The sequence below is a fragment of the Cupressus sempervirens genome, chromosome 9 (genome assembly GCF_028749045.1).
Source record: "Cupressus sempervirens isolate cs-2001-9-10 chromosome 9, ASM2874904v1, whole genome shotgun sequence".
Classification (NCBI taxonomy): domain Eukaryota; kingdom Viridiplantae; phylum Streptophyta; class Pinopsida; order Cupressales; family Cupressaceae; genus Cupressus; species Cupressus sempervirens.
In genome coordinates, this window is record NC_143126.1 from 724,930,692 (window position 1) to 724,945,129 (window position 14,438).

General features: G+C 32.7%; 1 pseudogene across 1 annotated transcript; it reads left to right on the forward strand.

The window, feature by feature from the left end:
* Window positions 1-6,461: 6,461 nt before the first annotated feature.
* LOC149540764 (arogenate dehydratase/prephenate dehydratase 6, chloroplastic pseudogene) lies at window positions 6,462-8,373 on the forward strand (annotated as a pseudogene). The gene has a single exon (XR_016356440.1). The product of XR_016356440.1 is annotated as an arogenate dehydratase/prephenate dehydratase 6, chloroplastic pseudogene (transcript).
* Window positions 8,374-14,438: the final 6,065 nt, after the last annotated feature.

Consider the following 14,438-nt stretch of genomic DNA (forward strand, 5'->3'; position numbering starts at 1 on the left):
TTTCCAATTGACATTGGTTACACATAACATTGTCAATTTTCTTTAGTCTTGGCAAGCCTCTTACTCTTTTCATTTTACTAATGGTAACCAAATTGTCAAAGTTTACATGACATAACCTTTTGTGTCATAACCAAATATCTTCATTTTGTGCAAACAAACATGTCTCATCAAATTAATGTAGGTAGAACAAGTTACCTCTTATTTGGTCACCACTTCTAATCAGTTTACCATCAACATCAAATATTGTGGCCTTTCTATGATGGAATTCAACTCTGTAACCTAATTTGTTTAAATATGAAATACTAGACAAATTATTGTTAAGTACTTCAACCCAATAAATATTGTCACGTTTAATTTTATCAGTTAGTTGAATCGTCCCTTTACCTTTCACAAGACATGGAACATCATTACCAAATTTTACACAACCACATTTCTATGGTCCAATGTCCTCACTTTTATCACTAGACATGTGATTAGAGAAACCACTATCAATTATCCATCTATCACTTTTGTTCACATAAGAAATTAAAGCAGTTTTCTCATCCTCGTTAGAATCTTCCTTCATAGCAACATAGACTACTTCACTTTTAGACTCATAATCAGTTTCTTCCTCAGCAATATAACAAGATTTCTTACCTTTATCCTTGTATTCCTTGTTCTTCTTGAACTCTCGATCATCTCTTCGTCCTTTGCACTTGCTCTCATCCTTGTCTTCTCTGTCAAGACACCTTGCAATAATATGACCAACCTTGTTGCATAAAAAACATATTATAGGAGGTTTACCTTTGTATTTTCCTTTGCCTCTTCCAAATCTCCTAGCTATCATTGCCTCAAGTTCATCAATTTCATCATCAGAATTGTCACTATCATTTTTCACATGTTTTCCTTTTCCTTTCTTGCTAAGAAACAATTGTGATTTAAAAGTATATTCAATAGTAGCAGGAGTGTAATTATCAAAATTTGACATCTCAAAAGAAATAAGCCTACCAATTACACCTTCTAGAGTTAGGTTATTAACTCGTATAAATCTTAGCTCTTGTATTGTAGAAATCCTAATAGCATAAATAGGAAGTAGAGTTCTCAATACCTTGTTGATTATTGTTTCATCTTCAATATTTCCATTAGCTCCTCTAATAGCATTGACAACTTCTTTGATTCTTGTACAGTTTTGTACTATGTTCTCATCTTCTATCATTTTCATCTCATCAAACTTACCTCTAAGGATTTATGATTTGGCTCTCAAGACATTATCATCTCCTCCATAGATGGTCTTCATTTTATCCCACATTTCCTTTGAATTCTTGCATTCCTTTATGTCATCAAACTCAACATAGCTTAGAGCTAAAGCAATCTCCAACATTGATTGATTATGTTCTTACTTTTCTTTCAGTTATTGGGCAATCAGAGGGACTATTGTTATGTCCACATATGCATTGTCCAGAAACTCCAATGCAACATCACTAATACTGTCTATATGTAATCTCATCAACTCCTGCCATGCAAGAAAGTTGTCTTTGTTCAAATTTTGTAGCTCTCTCTTGTACGCCATGATCTTTAGCTTTGAGTACCTTCAATCACTTTTCTACAAGAACCAATGCTCTGATACCAATTATTAGAACATTTAGAATAACTTGGGGGGGGGTGCTGAATCAGTTATCTAAGGTCCAAATGTACCAATTGAACAAACACACACTTAAACTTTTTTAAATCTTATCATTCCGTTGCTCGACCTCTACTATAAACTATTTACAACATTAATTGGTTGTCCATTTTTCTTAAAATAATAGACTTTCAAAATGTAAACTTAAAACAGTAAAGTATCACAATAACTTCTACACAAGTTTGACACTAGAATTTTATGTGGAAACCCAAATTGAGTAAAACCACGAGCAACATGTTACCAATTTTTACTCTTCTAAAGTCAGCCCTATTAGGAGCCAACCCTATTAAAGTTTACAACACACATTGTTAAATGTGGCCTTGTTAAAGGATTTAATCACCATGTTAGGAGTTGCCTTATTAGAGGACTTTAGAACATTCCATTAGATCACCTGGTTAAAGGATTTACATAGACTATTAGATCCTTATGACTATTAAAGGATTTCAAATAATGTTCACAATGGTTAGAAAGTAACAACAGGTTTGATTTGTTTAGTACAACTCACTTTGCATGTTCAAATCTTTGTTAAGCTCCTCATATTGATTCATTGTCTGGCCTCCATTGTCATCTCAATTTTAGATTTTCTTGGCAACTCTTCAAGCAATCACCCTACACTTCTTCTCAACTTAATTAAGCCTTTTGCTTAGATTCGCCAATCAACAACATCAGTAACGATTCCAACTATCTAGAACTCTTTTGAATGCGTGCACAACTTCTCTACACTCTTCTCTTCCATGCACGCTTCCTAAAAGTTCACCTATGTACCTCCTTAAATAGGCAGTTCTGATCTTTAGCCTCTTAATCAACACCATAGATCTTAGGGTTTACAATTCAATCCATTAGATACAATGTATCTAATTGGCATTATGTTTATCTCTTATTTTCTAGAAACTTCTCCTTCAATTTATCCCTTAGATTGTTTACCTAATCCTCTCCTAGAATAAAATGATCCAACTCATCAATCGTTATCTTCAACACGTTTTCCATATCCCAAGTAATTAACTAAGTCGGATGAAAATTATGATTCTTCACAAATAATTAAAATGTTTTTCCTCAACCAACACTAAGTTATGACACTCAATCATCACTAAAATACTCAATCGCTATAGAACTTTTCGGCATCAACATTGTCACTCGATCAATACTAATGCTTGGTCAACATTGAATTTTCTTGGCACTTATTATGGCTCAGTTGACACTAGCATCACTCAGCATCTACATCAAAAGTCCTTGGTCTTTTACTATGTTTCTTGGTCAAGCCTACATAAGTGATCTATCTTTGTTTGCACTATCAAGACTTGAACATCAATGTCATTTCCTCTATCAACATGATTTAAACAATCACTTTTTCTTGTCAAAATCTAACTAATCAAATGTCTATTTGTAGTTTCCTCTTCATAACTTAACCTTTCCTCTAGATGCTTTTGTTATGAACAACTTCTCAAATCCTCTTTATCAATCAAATAGATATGGTATTTAGATTAGACAACAAACTGACTTGTCAATAGATTTGACATCAATGACAACACAACAATTGTTCCACTTGTAGTTTCTAACACAATCAATATCCACTAGTGATCTTCAACTAAAACATGTTTCCTCTAGTCTTCTTTCCAACAACAATTATACTTTTGAATTTCTTCTTGATTTCACAACCATTTCCTAAAATACAAGATTACATCCATTCTAACATATTTGTCCAACACTAAAGAGATTATTATTCAAACTTTTCACATTATAATATTGTCAGTATTATATTTTTTTATCATAATTGATGGAGAGAAATCCAACTTTTCTACCTCCTTGAGCTCCTCTATATGTAACAAATCTTCTATCATATTTTCCAAGTTTTAGAAATTAACTTTATCACTAGTCATACGATTTAAGTGACCATTATCAATAAGTCATTCATTAATGTTTCTTTTTATAGATAAATCATAATTAATATTGTAGACTCCTTTTAATTCTAGAGTACTAACAAGTTAGTAGCAGGGGTTCCTTCTTTCATTGTGAGGAATAAAAATTGATAATGAAATCATTTGAACAATAACTTACATCTATACCTCTATATTTTTTTATGCAAGCAATGCACCATAAATTTCTTCTCTAGATACCTAACTCAAAATATGAGATTCTTTATTGTAAAAAACTTTATAGCTATAAGCTCAAGTATGGTATCTTAGTATCTTTTGTACCACATCATTTTCTTCCAATCTATCACTAATAATTCAAATCTCATTTACCACATCATCAATCTATTGCATGTATATTTTAAAGTGACCTCTTTCATTGTAGACTTTCATTCTTAGCCTTTTCATTTTGCATCCATATTATTTCCTTCATATGTGTACAATAAAAAAATAGAATGCAACTTGGGTAGTTCCTACTTCCTTATCACAATATCAAAAGGAAGATGACTCGGTAGCCTTAAATAGTTCTTAAGCACTAAATGAGTCAATGACCCTTCATTGATAATAGTTTATTTGGATTATTTAGAGGAATCGTGCAAGATAGAAGAATAATTAAGTTAAACTAGTAACTTTCGTCAAGATGCAAACTAACAAAATAGATAGCAACATGTGTATACTTAAAATATAAACTAGAAAGAAGATGTGACCGAAGGGAATATAAGGTCTTGGGCATTTTGTACCCAAGTATAAATTGGTTTTCTCATTGTATACCCTACAACTTTATTTGAAACTTCCCAAAATTGTATGTTGGATCCTATATTGGTCAAATTTTCTATAGAAGTTTCACCGCCTCTTCCTTGGAAATACAAATTATTCTTTGAATGTGATAAAATATTATGATGCAATAAAATTTACACAACACAAAACCAAAAGGAAATCATGAAAGACAAAACCTTGTGTATTGAATTTTGTACTTTTCCACAATGCTTGATTGAGAAGAAGATAGATGACACGAAAATTGTGAAGACTTTAATGCTTGAATGAATGTGGATGCTTGAATGTGTGTGGATATTCTTCCTTGATGGTAGACTCCTTTTGTTTGGCCTTAAATGAGTAAAAGAAACATAATCCATATTATTAATTAAAAGTTGATCATACTTTTTATGGAGCTTGCCAAGATGTCACACAATGCACATACATGGGTGTACAATCAGTTGTCAAAGTATCATTGGAAACTTCCATATAATGACATCCTTCATGTAAAGAAATTGAGTGCTTACTATTGGTTGAGAGAAAGATCTTCAAAAAAAAATTGTTATTTATTGTGAAATGTTGTTTCACAAATAATTGTAAAATTTTGAATTTTATAATAGTTTAAGATGTTGTTAAATTAGTTCTAATGAGTATGTCCATAGTACAAATTACATCTACATAACAAATAAAATGTCGACATTCTTAGATTTGCATATTCTCTCATTCTAGTTATTAATAATTCAAATGTAGATAAATGTACTATTTGTATGCAATTTGCATTATTAGAATTATCAAAATACAGAGCCATTGATTTATAAATTCTATTCATCTTGTTGTGCATTAGATTGTAGAAATTTTCTTCAAATACTTTGAAGCGTCTATCGAAGTATGTCATTTAAAACTCATTATTATACAAATTCTTTATTTATTTATTTTATTAATATCATAATGTAAAAACAACTTAATATTAATGACTTGATATAATAATACAATGATTTAATATTATAGTATACAAATATACTTTTTTAAAAATAAAATAATTACCAAATATAATACGTTTCCACATTATTTATGTATATTCCTTTAAAGATAAATATCTTAGTTTATGAGTACTTTTACATTACAACATATATTAGTGATGTCGATCTAACATATGGATAAGAAAAATTATAACAACATATATAAGTAATCCCTTTCGAATAAAATTTATTACAACATATATAAGTAATATCTTTCCAACATATCTATATTTGGGAAGTGTATTAGTAATCATTATATTTAACTTGACGCATCTACAAATCTTAGAGGATGCCTTGGATTTTGACTCTTTTTTTAATATCTTCATATGCAACTCAACTACTTATAGCTTGTGTCTAGCTTCTAGGTAGCAATGACACATGTTGTGGGATCTCCAACGCAAACAAGGGTCAAAAGTGGTCTTATACACAAACGTTCAAATAGTAGTGCATTGTGTGTACCGATAAAGTTGCTCAACTCCTCCAATTTAAATTCGAAAACTCTATACTCTTGTGTAAATTTTAATTAGAACTTTTAAATTAGATTTAGTTCATGTTAATTAGATTAGATTTATTTTGTGTTAACTATATTAGTTCCTTTTTTTTGCTGTTAAGATCAAATTTTAATTAGACTAGTTCTCAATTTTATTACACTTGATTTTAAAGCTTTCTTTTGCTAATTTCATTTGATTAAAAGTCTATGATTTTTCTAACCAATCAATTTTTTTTTGAAAGTAAGCTTTCTTTTGCTAGTTTTATTTGTTTAAAAGTCTATTTTTTTCTATGCTTTTTTAAACCAATCAATTCTTTTGAAGGTTTAGTTAATTATTTTATTACGCTTCCACAATTTTACAAGATACAAGTGATACAATAGAAATGTATTTTCTCCCTTGAAAAATTCAATTTGTTTAATCTAAGTACAAATGAATAAATAATTAGTTTATGATGCAAGCTCTCTAGTTTAACTTCTTCAAAGTTGATAATTGAAACACAGACCTACCTACCTAGTATCTCCTCATATGTGACAATGTACATCCCACATATAGAAATAAAACTTCTAGAAGATTTTTATGGCCTTTACATAAATTCCTAAAAATATCTAAAGAAGGCTCACAAGTGGGACACCAGTGTTCTTCAATTGTTGACCGAGATTCCATGTCAGCAGCGGCTAGCCGGTACACCAACAAATTGTGGCTCCCACTCCAAACTACTCAGAACCAGTCAATCCATCGGTTTGGTGAATCTACTCCCTCTCTCTTTCGTCCCCACCCACCCAAATTCCAATCACTCCCCACCAATAAGTCATCCCGAATTGCAGAAAAACCAAAGAGACCAAACGCGCCAAATCCCTCTGCCCCAATAATAAATTCTGCAACCCCAAATACCGTGAATGCTGAATTGACCGCCATGGCAGCAGCAGCAGCAGCAGCAAAAACTCAGATCAAACTCACCCCACAATCCGCTCCCCAAAATTTCACAAACCCGCTAAAGAATCCCAGAAGCGGAGCCGTAAACTTTTCACAAAAATCCCTTGGAGCCCTGAGATTCAGAGCAATCAGAAACCAGAAGAAGCAGATCAGCGACAGACCAGTGGTCATCAATGGCAGCACGGCCTCGATCAGGAGCAGCTCAGACGAAGACGCGGGAGTCTCGAAAACCTCGATCCGAGTCGCGTATCAGGGCATGCCGGGGGCATTCAGCGAGGCTGCAGCAATAATGGTGCACCCAGGCTGTTCAGGAGTCCCCTGCAAAGCCTACGAGGACGCCATTTGGGCCGTAGAATCGCGCAAGGCGGACAGAGCGATTCTTCCCGTGGAAGGAACCCTAGAAGGCAACGTGGTTCGAAACTACGACCTGCTGCTCCACCACAGCCTCCATGTCGTGGACGAGATACAGCTGTTTGTGAACTACTGCCTGCTTGCGGCCCCCGGGGTTCGAAAGCAGGACCTCCGGCGGATCATCAGCCATCCCATGGCTCTGGCACATTGTAGCCGCGGGCTTGCAAAACTCGGGATCGGGGGTGAAGTCACGAGGGAAGCTGTTGAAGACACGGCAGGGGCTGCAGAGACTGTGAAATCCGGCGGATTGAAGGATACGGCCGCCATTGCCAGTTGCAGGGCTGCGGGGATTTACGGGCTTGATGTTCTTGCCCGCGGTGTTCAGGATGAGCCGTGGAATGTGACGAGATTTCTTGTGCTTGCTCGAACGCCGGATGTTTGGTCGGAGAAAGATGTTGAAAAGGGGGAGAAGGGGGAAAATTGGGGAAAGGAGGAAAAGGGTTTGAGGGATCGGGAGGGCAGCAGGAGAGCTTGGAAGACGAGCATTGTGATTGCTCATGAGGGCGGATTGGATGTGCTGATGAAGGTTCTCTCTGTTTTTAATCTGCATAATATCAATTTGACGAAGCTGGAGGTGAAGCCGCGGGGTAGTGAGGTTCTGCGCGTTCTGGATGTTAACGGGGGAGGAACGATCAGGCAGTTTGAGTTTGTGTTTTATATTGATTTTGAGGCGTCCATGGAGAATCCTAATGCCCGGGAGGCGCTGGATGAGGTGAGGGGTTTCGCTACTTTTGTTCGAGTTTTGGGATCGTATCAGTCGGATTCGAAGATCCATAGCCTCGATTGAGGATGGGCTGTTGTAACGGCTGAAATTGGGTGATTTTTGAACTCGAAAGGTGTTTGATTCCGGAGGAGTTGGGTATCCATTGTGGAGTTTTTGTGATGAAGAAAAATGCTGAAATTGGGCGATTTGTTCTATCCAGGAAGAGGTGGGGGAGCCTATATGCAATGAAAATGCAAACCAGGGATGGATCCAGTTTTTTTTCGTTCCCTGTTGCTTTCGACTGATGTGAAATATTTGGAATTGATTCCAATGTTTTGAAATGAGTTGGTGTTTAGTCTAATTGGTTGTGGGAAAGCATAGTGGTAGTTGGTATACTTTCCTATCTTCCAAATTTTTAAATGATAAATGATATAATGGGATTTTCATAACTAGTAATGGCACCTTCGTACTGCTGTTGCTATTTATTTTGTTACAGCAATGTCATATACTCTTTTTTGTGTATCTAGCTGATTTTCTTGCGGTCTCTAACTGCAACTTTGTAATTCGCATTTTTTTCAACATAAAAAAAACTAGTAATGGCACCTTAGTGGTCTAATAGGTACATCAAATTTCTCATAACTATTTAATATATTTCTAATTTTTCATTATAATTGTTTTGTTTAAAATAATTATTAGTAGTAAAATGAAAGAATATTATAATTATCTTGAAGATTACATTTATTAATTGGATATCATTTTTAACAGATTTTGAATAATTATAACTCATTTATAACATTATTATAGAAATACATAAAAAATATTTTGTTGAGAGTGCAAGGCCTTTCACTTATGATTATGCAATAATAACATTTCAATTGATTTAATTTTATTTTATTTTATTTTGTTTTGTTATTGTGATTTAACTCTATATTTGTTTGTCATTTGGTCATTTAGTTTTGGCACCAACGCTCACAAGCACCAAATCTAACTATTTGTCATTTTGTTTAAGCCCTAAAGACTTCAAAAGTGTGTCAAGCTCCAACACCGTCACTTGTTGTCAACATTGAAATTGAATCCCCATAAGATCTCTTTGAGCTCTATAATTTGTCATTCTAAAACCCTTTGGTCTTTACCTTTGGGCCCATGTTCATAGTTCAAAATATGTCCAATGATTGTTTCACATGCTTCCGAACAAGATCATATGAAAAAGTGAAGATACAAATTGAAAGAAGATCACAAATGGTAAAAGATGGATAGTAAGGATATTTTGCATAGTCATCCACTCTCTATAGATGATAATAACCATTGATCGTTCAATTTAGCTCGTCCATATTTTATGTAGTATATCAACATTGTGATGAACAAGTGAAAAAACAAATTAAGACAATAAGATTCGCAAATACAATTCTAATGGAAAAGGTTGATATTTTGTGTAACCATTAGCTACAAAAGTTAAAAAATTAATTAATTTTATATATCTCAATTGTGTATTTAAAATTCTCATCCTAAGACTTTCGCACATCATAGAGATCATCATGATAAAATAACTCTTTGACAAATTATAAAGTGTACATCTCTTTTCTCACTATTTGTAACCATTTATGCTCATCTAACATCTATTCTTACACAAAAAAAAAAAAAGGAAACTTTTGTGCAAAGGGGCATTTTCCTAGGTCAATTTAGATGTCAAAACATATCATATTAAAAAAATCTTATTTATGAAACATAAACCACATTTATTTTAAAAAATACAAATACACTTAATTAGTTAAATGTTCTCAATACCCTTATAATAATAATAATTAAATGATCGATAAAACTAATCAAAATAATTTATTTACCTTAACAGAAATAAATCACTACTAATAACCAAATTAACAAAGTTTAATTGAAATTCATTTAAACAAAAATAAAATAACTAAAAGTAAATAGCTAACTAAAATAAAGAGTTATAATTAATTATTTCAAAGTCCCCCAAGTTTAAGCACCTAGGCTCCTTTAAACATCCAAAACAAAACTCTCATTTAGAGAACTAAATATAGTGATTCTTTTACTAAATTTTTGAATTCCTAAAGATTGAGTAGAGGACAAGCTGAAATAAAAACAAAGTAAGGCCATACATTCGAATCATTAACAAAACATTTAATAAGTCCCTTATAAATAAGGAAATATATAAATCTCTTGATACGAAAAATATAGGAGAATTTTAAATGCACTCTGAGGAAATGTATGAAAAAAACATCAAGATTAAATTAATACTTAGTGAATCAACAAACCAATCAAACACATAGAGTAAACTCTCATATGAGATTTCCGAGAAACTCCAGTCGACATGGAAGGTGATAAAACCGATAGAGAAAGCAACCAACGGGGGCATGATGCACGGAAGGCAATGCAACTGGCTGGTTTGACAAACACAAACTAATCTTTTTGATGCGCTAAGTTGTTCATGAAGGAAGAGCAGTGGAAGTGTACCCAATTACGTGTGAAATGGTCAATCAATGCTTTCAAGAATGAATCATCACATCATATGACTTCAACTCTTTCAATTAATGCTTTCAAGAAAAAGATAAGAATGAATCAAGATGTCAGATGATTTCAATGGTAGTCATTTGCTCACCGTTAGATGTGAAATTTAGCTCCTCGCATTTCAATATGGAAATATCTTTGACGCAAACAAAATATTTGAATGGTGAGGATCCATTGGGTGGTCATCGAAGGACTTACAAACACTACATCGTTGGTTCAAACCTTTAGCTCGACCTCTTTCATATGGGAAATGCCTACGACGTAAATATAAAAAGTTGGTAAATGTGACTATAAGTGCTTATAGCTATTGTTTGATTTTTTGGATATTCATCACAAATGGTGTGGGATTTTTAAAGCACCCCTTAGTCAAAAAGTGGTTGATTTGAATTTATATAACATACATGTTATCTATTAATCCATTAACTCATTGTCATATGTATTAGCTTTTGTCTCATTAACTCTTTGTATGGAGCACCAATTGATTCCATACTTCTACACAAAAGTCCTAAAAAGTGTGCAATATTGACTAATAAAGTTGTAGAGATGATTTAGTGAATTGATTAAGTAACTAACTATTTTCCAACTATAGAGGGCTATTTATTGACTCCCAAGACCGGAAAAAAAAATTAGTTCATTTTTAATTAGCAAAATCTATTGAATAGTAACTAGAACATAAGTAATAACTAGGCCTCTTCCCCTAATGAAAGGATGATAAATTTACACTATCCAAGTCCAAGTAAACATAATGCATTCATGATAAGAAAAATAAAATAAGCTATTATTTAGTTATGATTGGTTGATATGTGTTAAATTTATTTAAAATTTTATTTTTATTTGTTGTGTTGTGAGATAATATATGATACTTTGTGTATTTGCTTAAATATATGTGAGCATTGGCATTCACATCTTGGTGTTGAAACTCAATGAGGATTTATTTTTTGGTGAATTTTTGCATGTATTTGCATTCTTTATGAAATAAACTAGTAGAGCATTTATCAAATAATGGTGTGTGCAATTAAAGGTCTCAATCGACAAGTGGTAGCTTCAAATCAACTATGGATCAAATTACAATAATCTAAACATGACTAAATCAAAACATCTAAGTTAAAAAATAATCAAGCTCATTTACTAATTGAGTGTGAGAAAGGTTGGAGTAGATAGAAATGGAAGATATATATATATATATATATATATATATATATATATACAATAATTGAGTGTGAGAAAGGTTGGAGTAGATAGAAATGGAAGATTATGAAATAAACTAGTAGAGCATTTATCAAATAATGGTGTGTGCAATTAAAGGTCTCAATCGACAAGTGGTAGCTTCAAATCAACTATGGATCAAATTACAATAATCTAAACATGACTAAATCAAAACATCTAAGTTAAAAAATAATCAAGCTCATTTACTAATTGAGTGTGAGAAAGGTTGGAGTAGATAGAAATGGAAGATATATATATATATATATATATACTAATTGAGTGTGAGAAAGGTTGGAGTAGATAGAAATGGAAGATATATATATATATACTAATTGAGTGTGAGAAAGGTTGGAGTAGATAGAAATGGAAGATATATATATATATATATATATATATATATATATATATATATATATATATAGAGAGAGAGAGAGAGAGAGAGAGAGAAGTACATGAAAAAATAGATATAGAGAAAGACAAATGGATATAGATATAATAATAGCAAGACGGAGAGAGAGAGAGAGAGAGAGAGAGAGAGAGAGAGAGAGAGAGAGAGAGAGATGGGAGGGATAGAGAGATAAAGAGGAAGAGACAAAGATATATAGAGGGAGAGAGAGAAAGAGTGGGGGAGGGGGGGAGAAAGAGAGATAGAGATATAAGAGAGAGTGGGAGAGGAGGAGAAACAAAGAGATAAATAGTGAGAAGTAGAGACAAAGAAGTCCAAGGAAATATAAAGCATTCATGACAAGAAAAGTAAAATAAGCCAATAATTCAATTATGATTGGTTGTTATGTGTTAAATAGAAAAATAAAATATTATAAATTAAATTGTATGGATATGATGACTGAAGTAATAGTTCTTAAAAAGTTTAATGTCCAAGTTTGGAAAACTTAAAATCTGACTAGTGTCATATAGTGACGAATATTTTCCTTTGAAGTATTATGATGATAGTCTTTGTTGTGTAGTTAGTAGAGAGATAATATATAATAATTTGTGTATTTGTACAATTATAAATGAGTACTAGCATTCACACCTTGTGTAGAAACTTCAATTAGGAAAAATATTTTTTTAAAATTTCATGTATTTGCATAGTTTATGAAATAAGTTGGTGGACTATTTATCAAATGATGATGTTTGTGCAATTAAAGATTCCAATAGAGAAGTAGATAGCTTCAAAGCAACCATGGGTCAAATTGTAGGGATCCAAACATGACTAAAAAATATGTCTAAATTAGAAAGATGATCAACCTTCATTATTGAATGTGAGAGAGGGTGGGGGGTTAGATAGAGATGGAAGAGAAAGATAGAAACAGGAAATTATATATAAGTACGGGATAAAATAGGTGCAAGGGTAGACAGAGGTGGAGAGAGAAGGAGATAGAGATAGTGGTAAAGAGACCAAGGAATATGGATATAGAGATATAGGAAGAGGGAAAGAATGAGAGAAAGGGAGACATGTAGATACAAATTAGGGGATAGAGAGAAAGATAGAGAGAGAGAGAGAGAGAGAGAGAGAGAGAGAGAGAGAGAGAGAGAGAGAGAGAGAGAGAGAGAGAGAGAGAGTAAATTAGTATAAGAATACTATTAGTTTAGTATATTAGTTTACTTTTGAATATAGATAACACAATATATGTTATAGTAACTTATACATTTATTAATATATTTCTATGTTAAAATGAAATCTAGTATAGAAATTATTATATGACTTCAAATTTAATTTTTCTATAAATTTTTAAAATATACAATATATGATTTGTACTATTATTTGTTTTGATCAGTGATGAAAGGTTTATAGTAAAGTTGTGATTATGACTTGGGCCCTAGGTAGGGGTGGATACAAAAGGGAACATGCCTCCCTAATAAGCCCTACATAAATGAGACCTCTTAATAGGCCTTATAGTTTAGTCATTACAAATAGAGCCATTCTTCGAGTGAGATTGAAGAATAGTATTAAAATCTCCTACCTTCCTAGATTTATTTTCCCTCTTCTCTTTCACAACTTGTCATCCTTCTTCTAATTTAGTAGCCTCCTTAATCCACTTTGGTAAAGTGTTTGAAGTGGTCTCACCTTCTTTAATACCATTACATCCCCCTAAATCCATTAAAAAACTATCTAGACCACAACCATATGTGGCACTAGATCTCAAAGGTGCATAATGTCACAAAGGCTCAAGAGAAGCCCCTCTACTCTCCATTGTAATCAATACTTGGTTCCCATTTCAGATAGGAGTCTTCTACTCTCATGTGCTCTTGTCCATGGTTGAGGAGCAATGTTTCTTGTACCCTGATAATTCCTTAGCAATGTCACTATGAAAATCATATTTCCCCTTTTTGGGTCCTAGTTTCCTTACTATACTATATTAGAGCTAAAACTACTTACAAAAATGACATTATATCAATATTCGTGCTATGAAACTGATAAATTTGGGATTGAACAAATTGATATAAGAAATATCCAACTTCATCTATTTATACTATGTCATTTATATAAAACTTTAGTTATACAAAATTGCATACCAGCTTGCCCTTAATTACTAGTCATGAGTTATATCCAACTTCCATTCCAAAACCCTAGATATTACCATCCATTACATAATATGGAAGGAAAAAAGCTTATGCTTATTTTTTTTTCAAACTTAACCATTTTTCCACCCAGACTAAGTATACCAAAATCTTAACCAAGGTTGCACCATCATTTTTGCTTCTTCTTTCCCAATAGGTTTTAGTCAATGAAGTAAATTCCCATGTGGAATGAATACTTCACATGAGCATTTGATGGTATGGCATCAAAATTCCCTCCAGAAGTAGGAGTTGTCAATGTTA